Source organism: Schistocerca piceifrons, chromosome 4 (genome assembly GCF_021461385.2).
Source record: "Schistocerca piceifrons isolate TAMUIC-IGC-003096 chromosome 4, iqSchPice1.1, whole genome shotgun sequence".
NCBI classification, from domain to species: Eukaryota; Metazoa; Arthropoda; class Insecta; order Orthoptera; family Acrididae; genus Schistocerca; species Schistocerca piceifrons.
The window spans coordinates 752,789,754-752,815,770 of NC_060141.1; positions in this window are offsets into that span (position 1 = coordinate 752,789,754).

Consider the following 26,017-nt stretch of genomic DNA (forward strand, 5'->3'; position numbering starts at 1 on the left):
TTCAAGTCAGTTGAAGGGTGAAGAAATGGAAGCTGCCGGAAAACGGTGGCGTTACAATAGAAGTAATTCAAGCTGGGAGAAAAGCAACTTCCAAAATTAATTGCAGAATTTTTGGGGAAAATTTTTAAAACTGGAACAGTTTTGAAGTTGTCTTTCTTCACCAAAAAGAGGACAGACAAGACATAAAAAACTATAGATCGTTGGTCTACATTCTGTAATATAGAATTTCTTCACTACAAATTTCACCAGCTGCATAGAAAAAATTATCAGATTTTAGTCACGAAAAGAAACAAGCCGGCTTTAGAAGTTACAGAAGACAATGGACCCTATGAAAGTCACAAACGGAATTACATAGTGGTGCAATGAATATTGTAACTACATTGTCTGAGATTCACAGATTTCAAGAAAGTGCTTCACTCGATTGTTGTGCAAAAATTAAACAACAATTATTCTTCAGAGTGAAATTTAGGGTATCATATCAGAAATGGCAAAAGCCATATGTTAGTAGGTTTTGTAGAAAAGAGCAGTGTACATCTCCTTAACACATTTTATCCAGAGGAAAACAAATAAACACTTGACTTAGAAAGTACCAGTTAAATTAAAGCTAAAAATGAAGTTGAGTACCTTTCATCAAATGATAAAAAATTTAAATTTACAGGATGTTATGACAGTACTTATAAGGCTGGGCGCTGTGGCCGAGCACTTCTAGGCACTTCAGTCCAAAACTGCACTGCTGCTACGGTCGCAGGTTCAAATTCTGCCTCGGGCGTGGATGTGTGTGATGTTGTTAGGTTTAAGTAGTTCTAACTCTAGGGGACTGATGACCTCAGATGTTAAGTCCCATAGTGCTTAGAGCCATTTGAACCATTTTTGACAGTACTTATAAAATTACAATGAAATGAACACCCTTAGCTGCTTACAGGTGTTGACATACGTCAACGGGGACAGATGAAAATGTGTGCCCCGACCTGTACTCGAACCCAGGATCTCCTGCTTACATGACAGACGCTCTATACATCTGACCCACCATGGACACAGAGGATAGCGCGCCTGCAGGGATTTATCTCTGGCACACCTCCCACGAAACCCACATTCTCAACGTATTGTCCCGCACTACATTCGTAGTCAACGCCTGTAAGCAGCTACGGGTGTTCATTTCATTGTAATTTCATTCTAACGAGCTGCTTGGTCACCGATGGTATCTGTTCTTTCGGACATGTCCGAAAGAACAGATACCATCTCACTAAATATATAGTTAAGGCTCACCAGCCACTTGACCATCTTCTTCTGTGCGAATGCACAAACAGTGCCCGAACTCTTACGGGAATCGGCAACGCGCCGCGAGTAATGAGTATAATGGGTGGGGGCATTACGAATGTAGTGCGGGACAATATGTTGAGAATGTGGGTTTTGCGGGAGGTGTGCCAGAGGTAAATCCCTGCAGGCGCGCTATCCTCTGTGTCCTTGGTGGCTCAGATGGATAGAGCGTCTGCCATGTAAGCAGGAGACCCCGGGTTCGAGTCCCAGTCGGGGCACACATTTCATCTGTCCCCGTTGACATATGTCAACGCCTGTAAACAGCTAAGGGTGTTCATTTCATTGTAATTTCATTCTAACGAGCTGCTTGGTTGCCAATGGTATCTTAGTAAGTAAAGTACTTATAAAAGTTGTAATATACATTTTGCCAGTTATGTAATGGTCATATTTGTAATGTATGGAATTTATGGCATTTCAGTGATGATTTATCTGAATAATCTCATTCATGGTGAAGGAAACATGAATTAATATGAACCATTATGGACATAAAGAGTAGAATGAACTATATAAACAGCTGCTCTAACATACTGCAGCAATAAGCCATTTCAAAAGCAGTCATACATATTTCCTTAGTGAGTATAGAAATTTTAATGAACAGGCCATAACCGTAAGAGACATTTCCTCAAATTCAAAAGAAACTAATTTATATACTTATGCCATTAAACATCAGTTATTAAAAACTATTTTAACTGTAATGTGCTGTTCTTGATCTTTGACTGCAGCACAATTAATCCTTTTGTTTATGCCACTGTTTTTAAATTCAATGCAACTACATTGTAAAATTGTACATTCAGCAGCACTCATTGTCACTTCCACATTTTGATGATATATGCATTTTTTTGGTGTGTACAGATATTTGTTTCATTGATTGGAATTATTTGCATAATTTTTGTTTTTCAGATGGGTTAATAAAGTTCCATCAACTGTTAAGTAAGTCTTACACAGTGACAATGTGATGATAGACGATATATCAAATAATATTTAACACTGTATAAGATCTCATGATGACAGAAATGAAGAAAAGGGATATAAGTGCAGCAAAAAAAAAAAAATGAGGGCAGTGCTGTTCCATCTTTCACTGCATAAGGCAGTATAATAATTGTAATTTAAGACACAAGTGGTTGATTGTAAATAACGTAAGGCACATGGGCTACTAATAAAGATCTTTGAATGTACCTGTCATTGAAGGGGAAAATGCTCTGATATAGTGACACTTGTCATTAACAGCTGAAGTTTAGTGTGCTTATAATTATTTCAATCACTTTGATAGATTTTTTTTGCAGTTTGCTCAATATTCATATACTTCAAATTTATATTTTTTTAATTTCTACATTAGGTATATGTCATTTGATCATTGCCACTATTGCTTATTTCTGTTTCGTATGTTCGATTCTTTAAGGTAAAAATTGCAATTTTTATTATATACGTCTCATTTTGATTCAAACGAAACGTCAATAATTATCTCTACTTTATTTTCTACATGGACCACGCTATTCTAGCCTTTTAATAATCACACTTGTTCACTTTATATTACTTCTACCAATATACAGTTGTAACTATGCTTGTACTTTGGCAACTGTTGGACTTAAGGTATGTCTCATTATTGATTTGCTGTTCAGATTACCTAAACTAATATTTTACTCACTATTATTTGCAGTTCCAGAGTAATAAAAACGTAATTTTATTGCATATACCAATATTATAATACCTTTAGCTAGAAGATAATACGCATTATTGTTAGAAATATATCATCATTGTTCAGCAAAGCTGCATTATAACATTTCGTTTTATTAAAATATTAGTAAGTTTGTGCATTTAGTAGTTTTGAGTAAATTCAGTATTTCACTAAACTTGTTGGTTATAATTTAAATGACCAATTATAAGAGTTTTTTTTCATTTTTGTACTGTCTGTGAATGAATCTAACCTCCATTTGTAATGATATAACAGTTTACAGCCATCATAAAATCTTCATCACTCAACACGTGAGATCAAATAGATTGCTATCCACAAATCTTATGAATACAGTCATTCACTGTAATTATTTTTCATATGTAAAGTTGTCTTACATGAATAATTTCATTTTCCTTTGTAAGTCAATTTTATTACAGTAAGTAATAAAAAGCTACATTTAAATAATGTAACTTAATTGTCCCAAAGTAATGCTCGTTTTCAATCTATTTTGTGTAAAAAATCACCTTTGGTAGGTGTTATCCTTCCTTGAACAACGTTTTTTAACTAAATATATCGACTCTACAGTGGAGAAGGGTACAAAACGTCGAAGAATCGTAAGGAGTGACAATTAGTGTGAGAAATAAGTGTTATTTTCATGTGGAATTTTTTAATACTACCGACATGAGGCATGATGTAGGTTGCTTTCAGAGATGCAGTGAATGTCACTGCTACTACACAGTACTGGAAAGAACAGTTTTTCTTGAAAATACGAGCTCATTTTACAGTGGCGCAAAATGACTTAGCAGTTTTGTGTGATCCAATCTACAGCAGTAATGTTAGATCAAGACCAAAATACTGGATTACCAGTCAACTAGCACTTTTAAGCCAAGCGTATGGCTCACCAATGAACATATCATTTAGGCTTTTTGGGGGAATTTTAAAAATAACAGGAACCAACAATGGAGGTGCAGATAACATTTTGGACTGTAACCTTAATTATTCAACTGAGGATGACATCAGACATATTGCTGTGAATGTTCTTCACCCTACTGAAACAGCATGTCAGTCCTTGAACAGTATCACATCACTGTCGAATATTTTAAAGCAGAGCTTTGAAAACTACTCATGAGATAGAAATGTTTCCACAGTGGTGTGATAGATGCGTCACATCTCACTCATTTGCATCAGAGATGGCATAGTTTTGCACTTCTGGTCAGAGAGTACTTGCACAGCTAATTACCAGAAGCATCCAGCTGACCAAAGCAGTATCCATTCTATCCCAGTAGTTTCTAATATGTTGTCTACATCTTTCATGAGGTATATTCATCTGAGAGGCAAAGTACAGAATTAACACAGTTACAGTTGATCCATTTACTAACATATCGAAAAACTGTAGCTTAGTGAAATGCCAAAAGTACTAAAGAAAATTCATTTGCTGTTTTCCTTGATAAACTCAGAAGTCTCAAAACTAAAACAGATAAACTTCTCATATTTCTTTGGAAGAATGAAAGGACATATGGAATAGTGGCAGACTTGTTATATATCTCAGAGCCTTCACTTGGAAATCACTGAAATTGAACAAATTCATCTTGATTGATTCAGGCTAATGTATACATATCAATAAGAAGGAAGGGGAAGTGGCTGTATGTGCAGAAAATGGAGATAAGTGTCAGGTTCCACTGGTTATCAAATATACTGTTGAACAAATTTGTGAATGCTATGGCACAATAATAGATCAGGAAACACACAGGTTTGCAGCACAAACTGTTTGTAGGTCACCAACAGGAAGTGTCTCAGGTTTCATAAAGCATCTAGACTCAGTTTTTAGCAGGATTACACAGACTTAATCGAGAATAATATTTGTGAACACACTATTTTCGATTTTCTGTTAGATAGTTCTGCCTGTGGGCACCAAGACATTTTTATTTCTATCTTTTGAATATGTGGGTTGGTTGGTTTGGAGAGGAAGGTTGAATATTTTCCACAGAACAATTTCCATTGGGGGTTTATTGACATTACAGTTTTAGTCCTATCGGTCTGCATTCATTTGGATGTAAGATAGATATTCATTGATTTATCTGAACATTATGGTAAAATGATAACAATAAAATTTACTAACCCATTTCGTATAGACAATACAAGAAACGTATTGTATCGCAGAATCATATACTCGATCACAGAGTTTAAACAAAACTGTGAGTAGCAACTTTAGGAGACAATTATAAAGCAGACAGAATTGATGGAAAATCTAACTCATTCTTAAACATATTCCTACAGCACTTTGAGTATTGTGTCCCTAAAACCAATAAGTGCAAAATTGAACGGAATTGTGGATAAAGTAAGAACAGCTTCTGGAATTAAAGTATCTTGTGCTGGGAAGAGAGAGCTCTAAATAATTCGGAGAATAAGTTTTGTTCAAGATTTGAAATCCCATTATGAACAATATGATAAATTCCTCCAATCCATCATTTTTAAAAGCAAAATGCTTGTACTATGCACAAAAAATAAAATGAACTGAAATATTATTGCCTCAGGTTCTTTAGGACACAATTAAAGCAATAATTTTAATGAGGTAGCCTATACACCTCTCTATTTCGATCTTATAACTTGTAATTTCAAAGTATTGACAGTAATGTACAACATCTGAGTAGACAGCTAACATTTTTGTTTAATAATTTGTATATTTTACTTTGTCCTACCATGAAATATAATTATTTCTGTAATTTGCAAACAATAATAATAGTATTAATAATAATAATAACAATGTGTGTCATAGGTACCTCATTGATTTATGTCATATAAAGCCAACATTTATCATATGAAAATGTGATGATATAAAACAAGATTAAATAATTCTATGTATTGCTTACCTGTGGTATACATGAAAGATATTATATATTTTAATATAAGTGAGAATATAAATAAAAAATGGAATAGATTGTGATTTATATGGGAAGGACCAAATATTTATATAAGAAAAACGAATTTTATAAAAATACATCAATAAATTTTGTGAATAATATTGAATAGCCTGTCCTATATAATCTGTTAAAATTGATTAAGTGTAATAAATTCAATTGAAACAATAAAATTTAATTGAACTGTATTGAATATTAAAAGATTATAAATAGAGTGCTATTTGCAACTGCATGTCTCAGTCATAATTTATTATTATGACAGTCTCATTCAGAGTTCATTATTGTTCAAGCTCACTTACAGCTCAGTTATGGCATAATAGCTATTGTTTGGCATAATAGCTATTATTCAGGTTTTCAGTGCTTCAACTAGTTTTGTGATAAACAGCAGAATGAAAATGTACCAAAAATATTTTTATTTGTGCCTTTATGTATGCACTATGATCGCAGGACTAAAGAACTATCCCCTAGAATCCTAGATGAACAAAGTAATTTTAATTTTTCATGTGCCACTCTGCAGATATTATTAATGCATTAAATTAGCAGAAAAATCTTTAGTAATATGTTCAGTTTTTATACTGAAATGTGATTGGGCAGAGTAGTGCAATTATGTTATGGTTCCAAGAATAACCCAAATTTATTTGTAACATTATTAAACAATGAAAAGCAAAAATATTGATCCAATTAAACTGAATGCCAAGAAAATAGTTCAGAGATGACAGTTTCAGGTTATTGGTCACCAAATTCAATGATTAGTCTTTCACATTGGCAGCTAACATTTCAGCCACCAATAAGACCAAATATAGATGGATTATGTTTATTTGTCATTTGCTTCATGTACCACTAAAAACAGTAGTTTCAAAAATGCAAATACAGAATCATTAGATCACAAAAATTTCCTGATAGGCCTAAATATGCTCTAGTAGATCCATCTACAAAACTGGTGATAATGAAGCCACCACAAATTACTTACATATTCCACTCCTCACAGTCTTTTTAAAAGTGATATAGAGTAGAATGGTTTACTAATCAGAACTTGTTAGTCACCTCCATATTAGGCCCTCGCAATTTGTTATTTTAAAATACTCTTTTCTCATCTTTGTGTGTATAAAGATTATTTCAATCGCATTCCTAGTCAACAATTCGCTTATGTGATCTGTAATATTCTTCATAAATGGGAGAAACACTTTCTCAGTTGGTGGCCATTGTTTCTAATTACTCATGGCTTTCTCTCTTCTTCAACAAAGTGCCTGATTCACCCACTTACTGAAGTAACTATTTATCTTGAAAGTGATTTAGTGATTCAGCTCAGCTTGTATTTAAACTGGCTCTCAAATTTTATTAACGTGACCACCAAGGTCTTAATGACACCTCTTTTCTGTCTCAGGTGCTGGTAAGTTTCCTTATTGAGGTACCAATCAGCTGTGTAGCTTTGTTGTAAAGCATATGGGACAAAGTCCCTTTCACATATTTGGTCACTGGTGCAACCAGAAAATTAAGTTTTCCATTGTTTTCTTTCTCTATCCAGCACTACAGTACGTATTTTAATCAATATCATATATATATATATATATATATATATATATATATATATATATATATATATATATGCTTATAGATGAATAATACATAAGCAAATAAGTCATGAATCTCTTAGTTTACCATGTCATATTTCTATATTTTCATGAGCAGAGTGAGAGATGATACTTGTCTTACTGAGTTCCTTATGTACTGAAACTATTTAAGACAAATTTTTTGTAATATGGCAGACAACTAATGAAGAGGTTCGGTTCTCATATGGAGGTTGAACTCTACTTATATTAATTTCTTTACATTTAATCAAGCACCTATTAATTGATACCTAGGTTCATAACTCCTGTGGATACACTTACCTTTGTTGATGTGACTTTGTGCAGGGTTACAGATACCCAGCTTTATTTGATGTTGAAGGTGATACTGAGGTTTGAATAACAAAGAGAAACTATATCGTTGTTTGTTTATTAAGAACATTCAGCACCAAAAGTAAGAAATTCCTCTCACACAGGCCATGAAGGCCCAAAGGTACTGACTGGCCACCGTGTCATCCTCAGCCCACAGGCATCACTGGATGCAGATATGGAGGGTCATGTGGTCAGCAGACTGATCTCCTGGTCATATGTCAGTTTCTGAGACCGGAGCCGCTACATCTCAATCAAATAGCTCCTCAGTTTGCCTCACAAGGACTGAGTGCACCCTACTTGCCAACAGCGCTCGGCAGACCATCCAAGTGCTAGCCCAACCTGACAGCACTTAACTTCGGTGATCTGATGGGTACTGGTGTTAGCACTGTGGCAAGGCCATTGGCACCATTCAGCACCAATAAAGCCGGCCACGGTGGTCTACCGGTTCTAGGCACTCACACCGGAACCATGGTACTGCTACGGTCGCAGGTTCGAATCCTGCCTCGGGCATGGATGTGTGTGATGTCCTTAGGATAGTTAGGTTTAAGTACTTCTAAGTTCTAGGGGACTGATGACCACAGATGTTGTCCAATAGTAACAAAAAAAAAGCACCAATAAAAACATGTATCTTATCCACTCCATTCCATCTTTCATCAGTGACCACACAGTTACGAAAAACGAAAATGCAGTGTCATCTAAAGCGATACACTGTGTAAGTTGTCACACCATCCACTACTTGTCATTCCCAGTACTCTTGCGATACTCTCTCAAACACTCTCCAACTGAAACTGATGTAGCTTCTTCTCGAATGGTGCCTTGTGACACTATTTTTATGGCATAAAAATGGCTCTGAGCACTATGAGACTCAACTTCAGATGTCATCAGTCCCCTAGATCTTAGAACTACTTAAACCTAACTAACCTAAGGACACTACACACATCCATGCCTGAGGCAGAATTCGAATTTGCGACCGTAGCAGTCGCGCGGTTTTTTATGACATTATTCAAGCTAATATCATGGTTACAAAGTGTCTGTCGAGTTCAAATTACGCTGAAGGCCAATTTTGTAAAGAAAAAGTGCATCAAAATGGGACTCAGAGTGCCTCACAGATTGTCATTTCTGCACAAATTCAAATCATTTTCTTAACATGATGTCTGAACTGGGCTGATATGAGGACAGAAAAGTTAAAACTATACAGAACAAAAAGGACTACAAAATACAAATTCAACAGAATATTGTTGATATGCATATCAGATCATTACATTTGCTTGGGATAGTACGAATCTGAAATCAAATTCTATCCAGACAATGTATTTTGAAAGAAAATTATGTTTTTTTGCTGGAGCTTTAATTAACTGATGTCAATAAAAACACCATCTTTTAAACAAAATTCGCTATCTTAATCTAGGTATTTTTTAAAAGCTTTCAAAAAGTATGTTGCAAACAAGTAGAGCAGTCGCGAAATTAGTTCATTCACAAAATAAATTATATCACAGTGGATAAGAAGTGGTCTAACTTTCAATACATTTTAGCTGTATTGGGCACCTTTTATAAAAAGGAAAGTAAAAAACTGAAATCACACATTGAGAGCTGATAAAGTAAGCATAATGACTGATATGAGAAGAGAGAGACAATCTCAAGCAACTTGAGCCAAACGTCTCTGGTATAAAACATCACAACCAAGTTTACCAGTGACAACATTTATTTGTAGATTATATTGAACAAAGAGGTTCTAGTCTGAAGCAAACGATTAGATTTATGTAATAATAAGTTCTACTTCAGTCAATTTTTACCACAACACATTTCATAGCATACTGCTATCTTCAGGTGTTTTACAGTTACACGTAGATTACTCAGAAGGGTGATTATTTTTATTTGCTGGGTGTGGGAATGAGGTTACGTATTAAAATTTAACCCTGTACGGAAAGATTCGTTTGTTTCAGTGTAGACTTTATTGTTGAAGTCATCTCATTGATGATCTTACTCAGACACAGAGCACAATAATAAAAATAACACCATTACTTGGCAGTTTCACATTCAGTTGTTTACATCACAAGGACTCGGGATCCTCCTGCAGCGTAGTCGATGGGAAGTGTTTGATCATACATCATACAGCTTCAACATGACTCCCTCTGTTTCTCATCTCTTCTCAAATGAACCGCTGGCTGTGAAGACAATATTTTGGCACTGATATTGAATTGTAGACAAGCGTAGAAAATTTCCAGAAATCACAGGAGGCTGTCTTCTATGACAAGGACACTGAAAAGTTGGTACTACGCTACGACAGGTGTCTAAGTCGGAGCAGCGACTATGTAGATAAGTAGTTGTTGGTGCAGCTAACAGTAGCAAATAAAAGTTTTGATTTTCAATGTGGTTTTAATTTCGCGACCAATTGTTCCTTAGTTTCCGAATAGCTCTCTTATATACTCGAGACGATTCATGACGACATTGATAAACAATATTTTACAACTGTACAACTTCAAATAAACACTGTACAACTTCAAATAAATTCAGCAAAACAGCAATAAGTCAATTAACCTTCAATGACTGTCACGTAATGTACGTTTGAGGAACAAACATATAGTTTACAATGAAATACTCTGAATACCTAAAACACCGAAAAAGCGTAAAAACAAACACCTCATCTGACAACGACCTCATATAACACAATTATCACACTAGTGGGATAAAATACATGTAAGCAGTGATAAACATTCTTGGATGGCTAATGCCCACTTAGCAGAAGCAGTTTTTTGAGATAATAATTTACGCCTAAAATTTCCGGTAGTGGTAGTGACAGTCTGTGGACAGCTAAGTGGGCCATCTGCTACAGTCCAAAAAAGATCCAATGTAGTAACTTTAAGTGTACGATGCACCAATCTTCTAACTTTAACAAATTGTTTTTTGAGGTTATAATTTTCTCCGAAATTTCCCATAAAGATCTTACCGCCTTGTGGTTTCCAACAAAGCAGCGATATCCGTCCATACAGTCCTACCTACATCGCGATGTATGATATTTTTCATTCTTAGCAGTCCACAAACTGCTTCTTTCTTTGTCTAAACCTGTCTTCCTCACAGTCCATACTTCGTGTGTGAAAACATTGGCCGATTCTATCGAAGAAAATAAACTGATTTTAATTTCACCGATTGTCTTCGAAGTCCATGGACGTCCGAAAGAGGAAATCATTGTGATCGATCACTTTGTGGCATACTGAGGTTTTTTTTTAATTATTATTTTTTTAAAATCCGCTTCCTCAAGACCTGTGGAAGTGAGTAGCCTTTATTTGGTGTATGTTATCGTAAATACAAACCTGAGAATGTGAACTGGCAACCTAAATGTGCTTCTGAGCTCAAAGCCACATCACTTACATGAAACTGAGAAGAGTCCTGTGTGCGTGAAAACCGATCTCGTTTATAAAGAAATATATAAACAAACCGATAATTTCACGCTCATAGGACTTGGTCAGTGCGAACTGTTTCAAGAAAACGTAACTGTATTAAAAAAAACTGTAATGTCGATGTGTATAAGAATGTACCTTGAAACACACGAAAATTTCTGCTCTGACATATGGCCTTAGTGAAATAAAGAAACTGGCAGAACTTACATTGCCTAAAAAAAACCAAACAATCACGTATCGTGAATCTCACCTCCTAAATGAAGTACTGGCAGAAGCAGGAAAACACAGCAAGATTCCGCAACTGCTAAAAAAATACTACTAAAAACTAACTACAGTTGTTCCAGAGACACTGGGTTCGTAATTGGCACAGAATGTCAATGAAACACATAACTCAACCTTTAAGTTCCGAAATTTCAATTAGGAAGGAACTTATCAAAGAAAACAGTTATAGACCCTAATATGAAAAGTCACGTAATCTAATCACTTCTATGGTACAGTAAATTAACTGAGAAGATCAATCAATGGCGGCCGGAGTGGTCGAGCGGTTCTAGGCTCTACAGTCTGGAACCGCGTGACCGCTACGGTCGCAGGTTCGAATCCTGCCTCGGGCATGGATGTGTGTGATGTCCTTAGGTTAGTTAGGTTTAAGTAGTTCTAAGTTCTAGGGGACTGATGACCACAGCAGTTAAGTCCCATAGTGTTCATAGCCATTTGAACCATTTGATCAATCAATAGAATAATTATCAAAAACTCGACTGTTACGAGGATGAAGTGGACCAACAACACAAGTCTACAAAAATACAAATAAAATTTTAGCTCATCAAATGATACCATGTTCTTCATTTTAAAACCTTTTTCATCTCCGTATGCTATCCAACCACTGTTCTGAATCACCATTTCTCTTCGTAATAAATCTGCATCTCAGATAGTTGTAAAAGTGGATCCATGCTTTACATATACTGTACACTCAACGAATTCCCGCCTGCTACACTGTCAAAGATACTACGACTCCATAGTGTGGACATCACAAACACAGATACTGTTGCCTAACAACTGTCTCTGACCACAGTTCTTCAAATATATCATTTTCCTTTACAAATATTAACACATCCAATAACATCATCAAAAAATAGCCATCTTACACTTGTTAAAATATATGAAGGTATACCATTCACGTAAGCACGACGTCATTAAGAACGAGGTAACAAGTCGGCAGGTACTGAAGCTGACAGTAAACAATTAGAAACTCAAGGGAAATTCACATTGGTCATTTAGAAAACAACGCACACGTGAGGCAATATGTTCTGCGCACGTATTGTGTTGTTACCGAATGAACGATCTGATTCTTAACAGCACTTTAGGTAGAAGATGAGGAAGAATTCGTGTGGGAAAGTTTACATGTGGTAAAGTTCGTAACTGTACAGTCGTGCAAAATTCTTCACAAGTGGACTGCAATAGAGGATTAGCTATTAAATCTATAGAATTATTGTTTTGGTGAAATGAGTTATTGTACTGAAGGTCAAGTACACAAATTGTATAAAGGAAGGATAAAGGAACTTTTCATTCAGATCATTAGAAAATGCCAACCTGACCAGTTCAGGAAGAACATGAAAGGTAACGATTTTGTCTTAGTATATGTATTTTTCAATATTGCTAATTAGTATTTGTACAAAATTCAACAGCGTTATTTCATCTGACAAAATCTAAAGTATTTTTTGTGAAAAGTAATCTTTTTCAGTTTTTTTTAAAGATGAGTTAGTATTTGCTTTTGCCTAAGTGTTTGCCAAGTATTCTTTCCAGTGAACTTCAAATCAGTTAAGAAGGCATTTTGACGTTTCTCTGTTTTTTTTAATTTTTTTAAAATTCTGATTCTGACAGCCTTGTTATCTTGCAATTTTCTCATGAAATATTTTATATATGTGATTAGGGAACTTTGGTTTCTGAAGCTGATACACTGCGAATACTCTGGGAGCTGCGTCCACTCCTAAAAGAATCATCAAGATCATCAGCAATATGAAGAATCATCGGACACCACCCTCCAGCGCACGCTAGACGCCTCTTTCTACCAGCCTTCAGCTATTCAGACCACAGAAACCTACGATGATATTTCGTAAACACTTGTTTTACTGCATGTTCTACTTTTCAAATCTGTAAACATTGTGCACGCCTGCGAGACTTTCCCTCGCAGTGAAATGCGAGCGAAACTCTAGGGGGTACGTAACGTGGAATAAGCCGTTTAGACCATGTGTATTCTCAAATTTACGAACTTATCCTTTTCTGGATCTTATTTGAAATGTTTAAAACTCAAACTGTATAATATGTCGGCTAACACAATTAAAACCTGGAAAAAAATCATAAAATTACTGTACTACAAAATGATAACATTTTGTTTATGTGAATATAAAATGTGTGAATTCCTAAAGGACCAAACTGCTGAGGTCATCGGTCCCTAGTCTTACACACTACTTAAACTAACTTATATTAAGTACAACACATACATCCATGCCCGGGGGAGGACTTGAACCTCCGGCGGGAGAGGCCACGCAGTCCGTTACATGACGCCCCAAACCGCGCGGCACTCCGCGTGGCATGTGAATACATGTAATCATAATTATTCTATTGTGCTGATGAGTGAATTTCATTTTCTGTAAATTATTTTTGATTTAATGTTCTATGTTTCAGTCTTAATATGACTATATCTTTACTGACGTACTTTGGAACGATGTAAACTGGGTGCGTGTTGGTTGTATGTTGTCTGGCGGGAAGGAAGGAAGGAGAGATGTAAAGTTTTTCTGGAGTTGCGTACAAATGCAACGTATTTTGTTGCGTGAACATTATTATTGATGGCAGCAGGGCATCTAGGACTACTCAACATGAAATAACATACGAATCAGTTTGTCGTCTATGTTATTTCGAGAAACACGTCAACCTACAGGGTTTCCAGACAAACAGAAGAATCTGGTGTCCAGACAGAAGAAATTCAAGCAACGGATTAAAGGAGATCCTTAAAAAACAAGTATTTTTTCTTTAAAACTACCACTAGACCCGGCCAATATTTTTTACTCCATGAACATTTATTACAATTAACGATCAGCCAACTGTTCTTAACAAAGCAGGTCGTTAAAATACTAATCCATTTTCTTAGTCACTGCGCCATCTTATTCGGCCTTAACGTGCAAGGAGGGACGTTCTCCCAGCAGCGTTTCCTAGAAACGCAAATGCATCTATTTATTTTGATACTACGCGTCAATTAGACACCACCAGGCAGTACAGACATTGTTAACATCCAACTTTTGTCTAGCCAAGTTGTTTACCATCTTACCCAGACGGCACCGTCTATTTGAAATAGTCAGCGAGTTGAGTCGTTTGATGCAGCTCTGTCGAATGTGGTGCAGCCTTATGCATGTTCGCCTGTTCGATCTCCTGGTGCCATATTCCATGGACGCTGCACGAAGCCTCTCTCGCTTATCTGAAAAATTTTCGCAGCATCTGGTTGGTCAGTGTTTTGCTATATGGGAGAATCAGACTCTCGCAATTGCACGATCATGTTCCAATTGAGGAACGACTGAAGTCCAAGAACACTTTCCTCAGATGCACAACGAGTCTAAACAATAATTAAGAGACACATCTTGACATAAAGAAAAAAGGAAGCTGCTCTTCAAATATTATTACCCGAGCAGAGGTTAAAGTAAAAATGAGTAGAGTTGAAAGTGTCGTTGACAAATGGTTGGACAAGAATGAGAGAGGAAATCGACCGTGTCCTTTTCAGATGAATCATTGTGTCACTCACAAGGGAACACTGTGGCAGACGTAACTCTGGATGATCGAACGAGGATCTGAACCCTGTCCCTCTAAAACGCGAATTCAGTGTCTCTACCATTCTGGACTACGCTCGATATCATATGAACCTCTACACCCTGATGACCGACAAATTTATCCCACCTGGAAGGTTGACAGTTGTGTCAGAGTTACTTGTCCCCTAGTCAGCAGCAGGTTATTTCAGCCACCAGTTGATCTTCAGTGTTTCTGTGAGGCTCAGTACACACGCACACCAAGTACCACGCAGCCTCAACTGTCCTTCCCCTGTTACGCATGAAGAATTCTTCTCTGCCCGTCTGGCGCACCTAGTTCTACACTGTCATATAGTGGACAGTTGTTGACTCTGAAGAAGAAAGCCTTCTCCATATCTCTGACGACTGTCGTTGAAGAAGGAAGTTTGATATTTAACATCTCATTCATTACGAATCTTAGAGCTGACACTTTTCAAGAAGAATGGTGGATGAAATGAGTCATATAGTCTTGAAAAGTGTCAGCTCTAAGATTCGTAATGAATGAGATGTTAAATATCAAACTTCCTTCTTCAACGACAGTCGTCAGAGATATGGAGAAGGCTTTCTTCTTCAGAGTCAACAATGTGGGAGAATCAGACTCTCGCAATTGCACGATCATGTTCCAATTGAGGAACGACTGAAGTCCAAGAACACTTTCCTTAGATGCACAACGAGTCTAAACAATAATTACGAGACACATCTTGACATAAAGAGGAAAAGGGAAGCTGCTCTTTAAGTTTTATTACCCGAGCAGAGGTTAAAATAAAAATGAGTAGTGCTTAAGGTGTCGTTGACAAATGGTTGGGCAAGAATGAGAGAGGAAATCGACCGTGTCCTTTTCAGATGAATCATTGTGTCACTCACAAGGGAACACTGTGGCAGACGTAACTCTGGATGATCGAAAGAGGATCTGAACCCTGTCCCTCTAAAACGCGAATTCAGTGTCTCTACCATTCTGGACTACGCTCGATATCATATGAACCTCTACACCCTGATGACCGACAAATTTATCCCACCTGGAAGGTTGACAGTTGTGTCGGAGTTACTTGTCCCCTAGTCAGCAGCAGGTTATTTCAGCCAGCAGTTGATCTTCAGTGTTTCTGTGAGGCTCAGTACACACGCACACCAAGTACCACGCAGCCTCAACTGTCCTTCCCCTGTTACGCATGAAGAATTCTTCTCTGCCCGTCTGACGCACCTAGTTCTACACTGTCATATAGTGGACAGTTGTTGACTCTGAAGAAGAAAGCCTTCTCCTTAACTCTGGCGACTGTCGTTGAAGAAGGAAGTTTGATATTTAACATCTCATTCATTACGAATCTTAGAGCTGACACTTTTCAAGAAGAATGGTGGATGAAATGAGTCATGGCTTTTTCAGCGAATTGTACCAGTATGCGACTGAAGTGAAACTAAATTCACACTGTGTGAAATTTTTTTTTAAAAAATGCGGTACCCACAAGGGGAAGGGGAAACGAAATGAAACCTCACAGGTTAAGATGGTATGTGACGTTATTTCAGTGTTTACAAAATCGAGTCGAATTTACAGAGAACTTGGCTTCACGAGCTAGCTTATCTATACAACGTTGCAGCCATCTGGCCCGGGTGTCGTTATATTCTCTCCCACCGCATGCTGGCCCACAACTGTTTTAGCAGTCCCTGACATCTTCAGCACTGACCTTGAAACGGAACAGACGTCCGAGCTGGTCCCATACGTGTTCTATCGGTGGGATAGGCCTGGACACCTCGCTGGCCACGAGAGTAGCTCAGAATCACTCAGACAGTTCATTCAGACACGTGTCATATGTGGACGAGTATTTCCTGTTGAAAAATGGCACCACTGTAATGTCGCATGATGGGTAGCACCTCAGGCCGGAGGATGTCTGTGACGAAACGTCTCGCTGTCAGTTTCCTCAGTCACTACCAACCGTGATACGAACTCATACCTGATGGTTCGCCGCAGCACGACACCACGAATAACACTGTTGTGGCTCTCCAAAACACTGGATGACTGGGACCTCTTTACAGGCAGGTGCCATATTCGCCAGAATGGTCACAGGGGCTAGTGCTGAAGTACGATTCATCGCTCAACACAGTGCAACGCCATTTATCATCAATCCATGGTTTCCCAGTGACGGAACCACTGGAAACGCAGCAGTGAATGGCAGCCCACGGACGGGACGGCAATGCCCCAGTCCGGCTGCTGTTAGTCTCTGACCAATGCTGCGGGATGACACAGAATGTTGCAGGGGGTCAACTAGTTGTTATCAGATGCCAGTCGTAGATGTGAAGGGTTTGCCATGTAGTCGGTGTAAGATACTGCAAACACCATTGTGGTGGACCGACGAGGACGACTGGAAAACGGCGAGAACACTAGCGATCATGTTCCTGTGCAGGCCAACTTCGGGACACCTCTTAAACCTATATACTGCACGGTTCGACCAGCTGGCAAAATGGAGACCCACAGTGAGGCCACTCTCAAATTCCGTCACGTACTGATAACTTTGTCTCATATGAGTAACATGACACATTCGTGTCCTTCACAGTGATCACACAAAAGCAGACGCTTTTCACACTCCTTGTTTACCCTACCAGGTCTGGTATCAACCCTAGTGACGCACTCTGGTGAACGTTGTTCCTGTCACAGAGAACTGCACCTCCAAGCATTTACACTACTGGCCATTAAAATTGCTTCACCACGAAGATGACGTGCTACAGACACGAAATTTAACCGACTGGAAGAAGATGCTGTGATATGCAAATGATTAGCTTTTCAGAGCATTCACACTAGGTTGGCGCCGGTGCCGACACCTACAACGTGTTTACATGAGGAAAGTTTCCAACCGATTTCTCATACACAAACAGCAGTTGACCGGCGTTGCCTGGTGAAACGTTGTTGTGATGCCTCGTGTAAGGAGGAGAAATGCGTACCATCACGTTTCCGACTTTGATAAAGGTCGGATTGTAGCCTATCGCGATTGCGGTTTATCGTATCGTGAAATTCCTGCTCGCGTTGGTCGAGATCCAATGACTGTTAGCAGAATATGGAATCGGTGGGTTCAGGAGGATAATACGGAAAGTCGTGCTGGATCTCAACGGCCTCGTATTGCTAGGAGTCGAGATGACAGGCATCTTATCCGCATGGCTGTAACGGATCGTGCAGTCACGTCTCGATCCCTGAGTGAACAGATGGGGACGTTTGCAAGACAACAATCATCTGCACGAAAAGTTCGACGACGTTTGCATCAGCATGGACTATCAGCTCGGAGAGCATGGCTGCGGTTATCCTTAATGCTGTATCACAGGCAGGAGTGCCTGCGATGGTATACTCAACTACGAACCTGGGTGCACGAATGGCAAAACGTCATTTTTTCGGATGAATCCAGGTTCTGTTTACAGCATCATGATGGTCGCGTCCGTGTTTGGCGACATCGCGGTGAACGCACATTGCAAGCGTGTATTCTTCATCGCCATACTGGCATATCACCCGGCGTGATGGTATGGGATGCCATTGGTTACACGTCTAGGTCACCTCTTGTTCGCATTGACGGCACTTTGAACAGTGGACGTTACGTTTCAGATGTGTTACGACCCGTGGCTCTACCCTTCATCCGATCCCTGCGAAACCCTACATTTCAGCAGGATAATGCACGACCGCATGTTGCAGGTCTTGTACGGGCTTTTCTGGATACAGAAAATGTTCGACTGCTGCCCTGGCCAGATCTCTCACCAATTGAAAACGTCTGGTCAATGGTGGCCGATCAACTGGCTCATCGCCAGTCACTATTCTCGATGAACTGTGGTATCGTGTTGAAGCTGCATGGGCAGCTGTACCCGTACATGCCATCAAAGCTCTGTTTGAGTCAATGCCCAGGGGTATCAAGGCCGTTATTACGGCCAGAGGTGGTTGTTCTGGGTACTGATTTCTCAGGATTTCGTGAAAATGTAATCACATGTCAGTTCTAGTATGATATGTTTCTCCAATGAATACCCGTTTGTAATCTGCATTTCTTCTTGGAGTAGCAAATTTAATGGCCAGTACTGTACATACCTGCCGATCATGTGTAGTTGTGCGAAGTTACACTGACATCTGACAATGTCATCTGGTTGGTTCAGGCAGTGTATTTCGCATCAGTTACTCTGCCTCAGTCAGAATCCGCAAACAGTGATGCTTCTCTGTATTGAGTCAAGTCAGGCATAATTTTTTTTGGATCATCAGTCAGTCGACTGGTCTGATGCAGCCTGCCAAAAATTCCTCTTTTGTGCCAGTCTCTTCACTTTTTCATCTCACAGTATCACCCACTTCCAGTATCCTCAACTTTCTGTTGTATGTCTTCGAATCTCTGACTTCCTTTACCGTTTTCATTCTTATACCTCTGTCAGGTACCATCCAGCTATCCCATGATGATTTAACGCTTGCCACTGTCATCCTATCCCTTCTTCTTATCAATGTTCCCTCTACTCAGCGATTCTTGAGACAACATCGTCATTTTTTTATATGATCAATCCACGAGATTTTCTGCGACCTTCTGTAGCACCACACTTCAGATACTTCGATCCTCCTCTGTTCGAGTTCTTCCCACAGTCCATGATTGACTTCCAACTATGCTGTGCTCCCGCGGTACGTTATCAGAAATTTCCTCCTCGAATTAAGGATGATGTTTGATATTAGCAGACTTCGTTCGGCTGAGAATGCTCCCGTTGCCTCTGCTAGTCTGCTTTCTTTTCGTCTCACTACTTCGTCCTTCAGTTACTTTGCTTCCAAGGTAGCAGAAGTCCTTCACTTCGACTACTTCGTGGTCCCCAGTCTTGATGTTAAGCTGATCACTAAACTCCTTTCAGCTACTCCTTATTACTTTCGTATTTCTTCAGTTTACTCTCAATCTACGTATTTTCTGTACTCAGTAGACTGTTGATTCGATTCAGCAAGTCCTGTAATTTTTCCTCACTTCCACTAATGTCATCAGTGAATCTTGTGATTGATATCCTTTCACCCTGAACTTTAATCGGACTACTCTACCTTCTTTTTAATTTCCATCTTTACTTATCCGATGTGTACGAGGGCAATCCCAAAAGTAAGGTCTCCTATTTTTCTTATAAGTACATAGACCTGTTTATTTCTGCAATGGTTTTACATCTGTTTACAGCTGAACATTTAGCAATTTTTCGACATAATTACCATTTCTGTCGTTGCATTTTTGTAGACGCTGTGGCAGTTTTTCTATTCCCATGTCATACCAGCTCGCCGCCATGCTGTTCAGAAAATTATGAACCTCTTCTTTCACCTGGTCGTCGGAGCTGAATCGCTGGGACCACAAATAACGCTGACAGGCACAGTGAGACTCTGAAAAAACTCAAACGGGCAATTCAGAACCGGAGAAGAGGAATGTTGAGCAAGGGCGTACACATTCTCCTTGACAACGCTCGCCCACTCATCGCTCGGCAAACTGTTGCTCTCCTGCAACAGTTTCAGCAGAACATAATCACCCACCCGCCCTATAGTCCTGACTTGGTGTTCAGTGACTATCACCTGTTCCCTAGGTTAAAAGAAAATTTGGCCGAAAATGGATTTAGCTCCAACGACGAGGCGAAAGAAGAGGTTCATAACTTTCTGAACTGCAGGGCGGAGAGCTGGTATGACATAGGCATACAAAAACTGCCACAGCGTCTACAAAAATGCATCGACAGAAATGGTGATTATGTCGAAAAATAGCTAAATGTTCAAGCTGTAAACTGATGTAAACCATTGTAGAAATAAACAGGTCTTTGTACTTATAAAAAAATAGGAGACCTTAATTTGGGATGACCCTCGTATATTGAACAGTAGGAGCGAAAGACTACACTCATGTCTTCTACCCTTTCTAATCCGAGCCTGGCCTTGCATTGTTCATTAAACTGAAACACTGAAACAAAATATGTGACTGGCCTGTACAGTAGTAAGCAGTTAAGCAGTGTATGAAGCTGGTGGTTCCAGTTCACTGTCACTATTACATTGAAATCCTATTGTCAGTATGTGTGTACAGAAGAGAGTATGGAGATGGGTAACCAGAAGGGAAAATGGAAGTTGGAAAGAAAACGGAACTGGAACGATAAAATATTGGTGAAATAACAGGAAACCGGTGTTTATTTGGTAGTTTTAGGTATAACCGTCATGGTCAGTATGTGGTCTCCCCACTGTGCCAGGTCCCGGGCTCTCGGGCTGCGCCTCCGCCGCGAGGAGCCTTGGAGTGGAACCTGCACGCTGCAACAGAAGAGACGAAGCAGGTGAGAGTGTGCACGGAGAGAGGGGGGGAGGGAGGGGGGGAGGCTGCGGGCGGCCACGGCCGTGGTACTCACGCCTCTTGAACTGGCAGACGTCGCGGTGCCACGTGCAGCAGTTGATGAACGTCTCGAGGCGGCCGTGCTCGCACGTGGCGTACACCGGCTGGATCTCCATCGAGCACTGTTCGGGGCACGGCCACTTCAGCCGCGACTGGTCGCACTCGTCGTTCGAGATGGACAGGTAGGCGTCGGGCGACACGCCTTCCACGGATGCCACGGCCACTGACGCAGCTGTGGGCAGACCAGCGGATCCATATATAATCGAGAAATAACGTGTGTGCTGTGCTGAAATCAGTCAGGTACACAGGTAGTCTACAGGATGGGCAAAGTAAAACTGGCCTGGAAAGTATTTCGTACACCTTAAGACACGCAAACCAACTTACGTCATGTGTCCCACGTACAGGTAGCGTATGTTGGGCTGCCTGTCTTAAGGTGTACGAAATATTTTTTTTTTCTTTATTGTCATTTTACACCTTATACAAAAGGTGGGCTGGAACCGGCAACAGTACACCGCTCTTCAGCCACAGGCAGTACAGAGAGAAAACAATGAAGACACAGAATGAACATAACATAACTGTGGACAAAAAACACGAAGCCATTCACATGTGTAGAAAAACAAAAAACTGTCTGTACTATACACGAACACTGATGATTGAGATGACACACGTGAACACTGGAGCGTGGGCGGTGAAAACACTGAAGCACAAACACGAAGGTACACACACAAAACCGATGGCGATGATCTCCAACGCGCTAATGTTCACGTGACGTGTGCGAGTCTGGTGACCTGCCAAAAGGGGAAAAGGTGGGGGAGGAGGGAGAGGGGAGAGTGGAGATGTCAGTGGCAGAGGAGATTGGGCGAGGAAAGAAGGCAAGGGGGGTAGGAGAAGCCCAGGGGAGGAGGGGGAGGAAGGGAGGAAGGAGAGAAGGTAGAGAGGGTGCCCTAAGGAAAATACACAGGAAGTGGAAGAGGAGGATCAAAGTTGATAGGAGGGGTAGATGGAGGGGATGGGGGCATCATCAGGGAGGGGGAGCCAGTGGAAGCCACCTTGAGAGAGGGTATGGAGAGTGGAGAGAGGGAGAGCAGGTGGGACGTGGGAATACAGTCGCGGCAGCAGACGGGGTTGGGAGAGGATGGGAGAGACAAGCGGGTGAGGGGGATCAAGTTTACAGGAGGTGTAGAGGATCCGTATCTGTTCTAGGAAAAGGAGGAGGTGTGGGAACAGAATAAGGTCGTACAGGATCCGCGTGAGGGAGGGGAGAGGGATGCGATAGGCGAAGCGGAGAGCATGGCGTTCGAGGATTTGAAGGGATTTGTAAAAGGTAGGAGGGGCAGAATCCAGTGTACAAAATACTTTCTGGGCCAGTTTTATTTTGTCCACACTGCGCTATATCTCTGAAAAAAGGTGTTAGTTTTCATTAATTTGTATCAGCAGCACCAGAATAAAAATTAAAAGAAAAGCAAGTTGTGATAATGAAACAGTTCTACAGTTATGACAAACAACTAACAGTTCGAAAGAAAAAAAAATAGTACTTGTTGAAAGACGACGTCGATTTTGACCTGTTGATGGAATATGCTACTTGGGGACTTTCAACTTCGCCCACCAACAGATGGCGTAGTGATACAGATACCAGAGCGCCATCTGTGCCTGCCCTCTAATACGGAATGCTCACAACCAGATCGGTCATTGTTGTGCAAACGTGTGAAGCAAGCAGCCAGCTATGCCACGGAGACGCACTTGTGTTTCGTACAGTCAACTGAGCGACTTTGAAAGGGGTCAGATAGTGGTCTTCCGAGTCGCGGGACGGTCCTTTCGGAGAACTGCCACACAAGTTGGACGTGCTGCGTCAGTTGGGCGACGATGCTGGTTATCAGTGGCCAAGTGAACATTCTCACACCCAGAGACGAGAATCTGGAAATCCACGCAACTCAGATTCCCGCCAGGATCATCGTATTGTAAGGGCAGCAGTGGCAGATCGAGCAACTACCACGGCACACATAGGAGGGCTTGTGAGCAACGACGTGCCAACACGAGCTGTAGCGAACCGGTTATTACGGGCACACATTGCTCTAGCCCATTTTCCACTGACGCCACAGCATCGACGTGCACGGCTCGACTGGTGCTATCAGAGGATCACTCGGAAGATTTATCGGCGCGCCGTGGTCATCAGCGATGAAAGCAGATTCTGCCTGCACACAAGTGATGGTCGTTTGCGCGTGCGTACGAGGTAGACCTGGTGGGCACTGTCTCGTAGAGTGCAATCGTCCAAGACACACTGGCCGCCCTTCCCGAGGTATTACTGTCTGGGGTGCGATAAGCTACAACTCTCGTTCATCTTTGGTGTTTCCAGAGATGACACTAACCAGCGCTCAGTACGTGCAGAACGTTGTTACACCCGTCTTTTGCCGCTCTTGGAAGTGATGTGTTGTTGCAACAGGGTAATGTACATTCACACAATGCCCGTGAAACTCAGCTCAACAAGATGTGCGGAAATTCCCAGGCCAGCTCGATCTCCGGACTTTTCTCCAATCGAGCACGTGTGGGATGTGATCGGACGAGATATGACTCGTGCGGCTCGTCAAGCAAGAACTCTTACAGAACGACGTGAACAGGTCGGGCAGCCGTGGTACAAGATTTTCCAGGAAAGTATTCGCTTTGTGTACAATTGACTGAATGCCAGAGTAAAGGCCTGCATTGGAGCCTGTGGAGGCTACACAATATACTACGTGTTTCACCTGGTGTCAATACCCGGTAAGTCAAAACCGCTTGTGGTATTGATCTGTAAATGTAGTAGTATCATGGGGAGGTAGCGTTGCTCACGTCCGTAGGCTTAACCTTAAAATACCCTACACGTGCCTCCTGGGTGGTGCTAATTGAGCAACAACGATTACAGGCACCCAGACTATCCATAGGATCTCCTGGCAATGATATATCAACTAAATAGCAGAAACAGTTCTTTTCAGAGCTCATTAACGAGAAACATTGGACCAACTATCAGACTCCTTCAACTGAATATCGAAAGAATTAGCAGGGCAAAGTGTGACTATCTGCCAAAATTTTTGCTGCACAACAATATCTGGAAACTCCGAAGCCGAGGTCGAATTCCTGGATATTCTGCACATGGTGTAACTTACCACGAGGTGTATGGAATTGCTACGTATGTCCATAACAACATAAACGAAGCTTCACTGATTTCTGTAAGTGTGGAAGCAGATATACATACAGTTGTCATACAACTGCACGGCATTACTATTACAAATGTTTACAAACCACCCAAAACAATATGGCCCGATTTTGTCCTACACACAGCATAACATGCTGCAATTTACATAGGAGACTTCAATAGTCACCACGAACTTTGGAAGTATTCTCAAAATGATGAAAATGGGAGCATGCTTGCAGAATGGGTCGAAGTCATCTAGTGTTTGATGCCAAAGATCAAGGCACTTTCAGGTCAGCTGCTTGGGACAAGGATTCAAATCCTGACTTATGCTTTGTTAGCTGCAACGAAACTGGCTTTCCCATCAACACCACAAGGAAAGTGATAGATGCCTTTTCTCACAGCCAACACAGACCTGTAATAATACAAATTCGCTATACGGTTCCTGTCATACGAACAACTCCGCATGCTCGATGGAAATTCCAGAAAGCTGACTGGATGAAGTTTTCAACGGAACTGGATAAGACCATTCAATGGATACCTCCATCACATAATAGCTATCAACGCTTCATTGGTGCAGAGACATCTAAAAAGTGTATGCCAAGAGGATAGCGAAAAGACTATGTTCCAGGATGGAATGATGAAAGTGAAACACTGTACCAACACTTCCAGCAAAGTGGTGACCCAGAGATAGCTACGGAACTATTGTCCAGCTTGGACATGTCTCGGAGGCAGAAAATATGGACTTTACTCACTCGAGCAGGAAAGCATGGAGTCTTCTCAGAAAACTGGGAGGAAGTGCACCAGCATGCAGAAAAAATTCCGAAGTAACACCAGACCAAATTGCTTCCCACATCATTACTACCTCAAGACTACCTCCTGACAAGAAACATACAAGACATATCAGACGACAGCTTCGTGACCAGAAAACGAAGGCATCTCCCTCATCTGAGTATACCCATCCCTTCACAGTTTCAGACATTGACTATGGACTGGAGGGCCTCAAACCTCTTAAGGCGCCTGGAGTCGATGGTATCCATGCAGAATTCCTCATCCATATGGGAAGAAAACCTAAGAAATGGCTGGCAGAATTCTTCACTGACCTCCTGCTGACTGGTTAACTTCCATTGGAGTTTAAAAAGGCGAAGATAATATCTGTTCTGAAACCTGCCAAACCCAGCAACAAGGTAGAAAACTATCGCCCCATTGCCCCGCTTAACTGCTGCTACAAGCTTTTTGAAAGGCTAATATATAACAGAATAAGTAGCGCTATCCTAGAGAACGTTCCAGTTGATCAGGCAGGCTTCAGAGCAGGGTGTAGCTGCTGCGACCAAGTAATGTCTCTAACATCCTTCATAGAGTCAGGATATCAAATGAAGCAGAAAACGTCTGTGGCATTTGTTGATCTAACTGCCGCCGTCGACACTGTGTGGAGGGAAGGCCTTATCTACAAATTTCTCCGCAT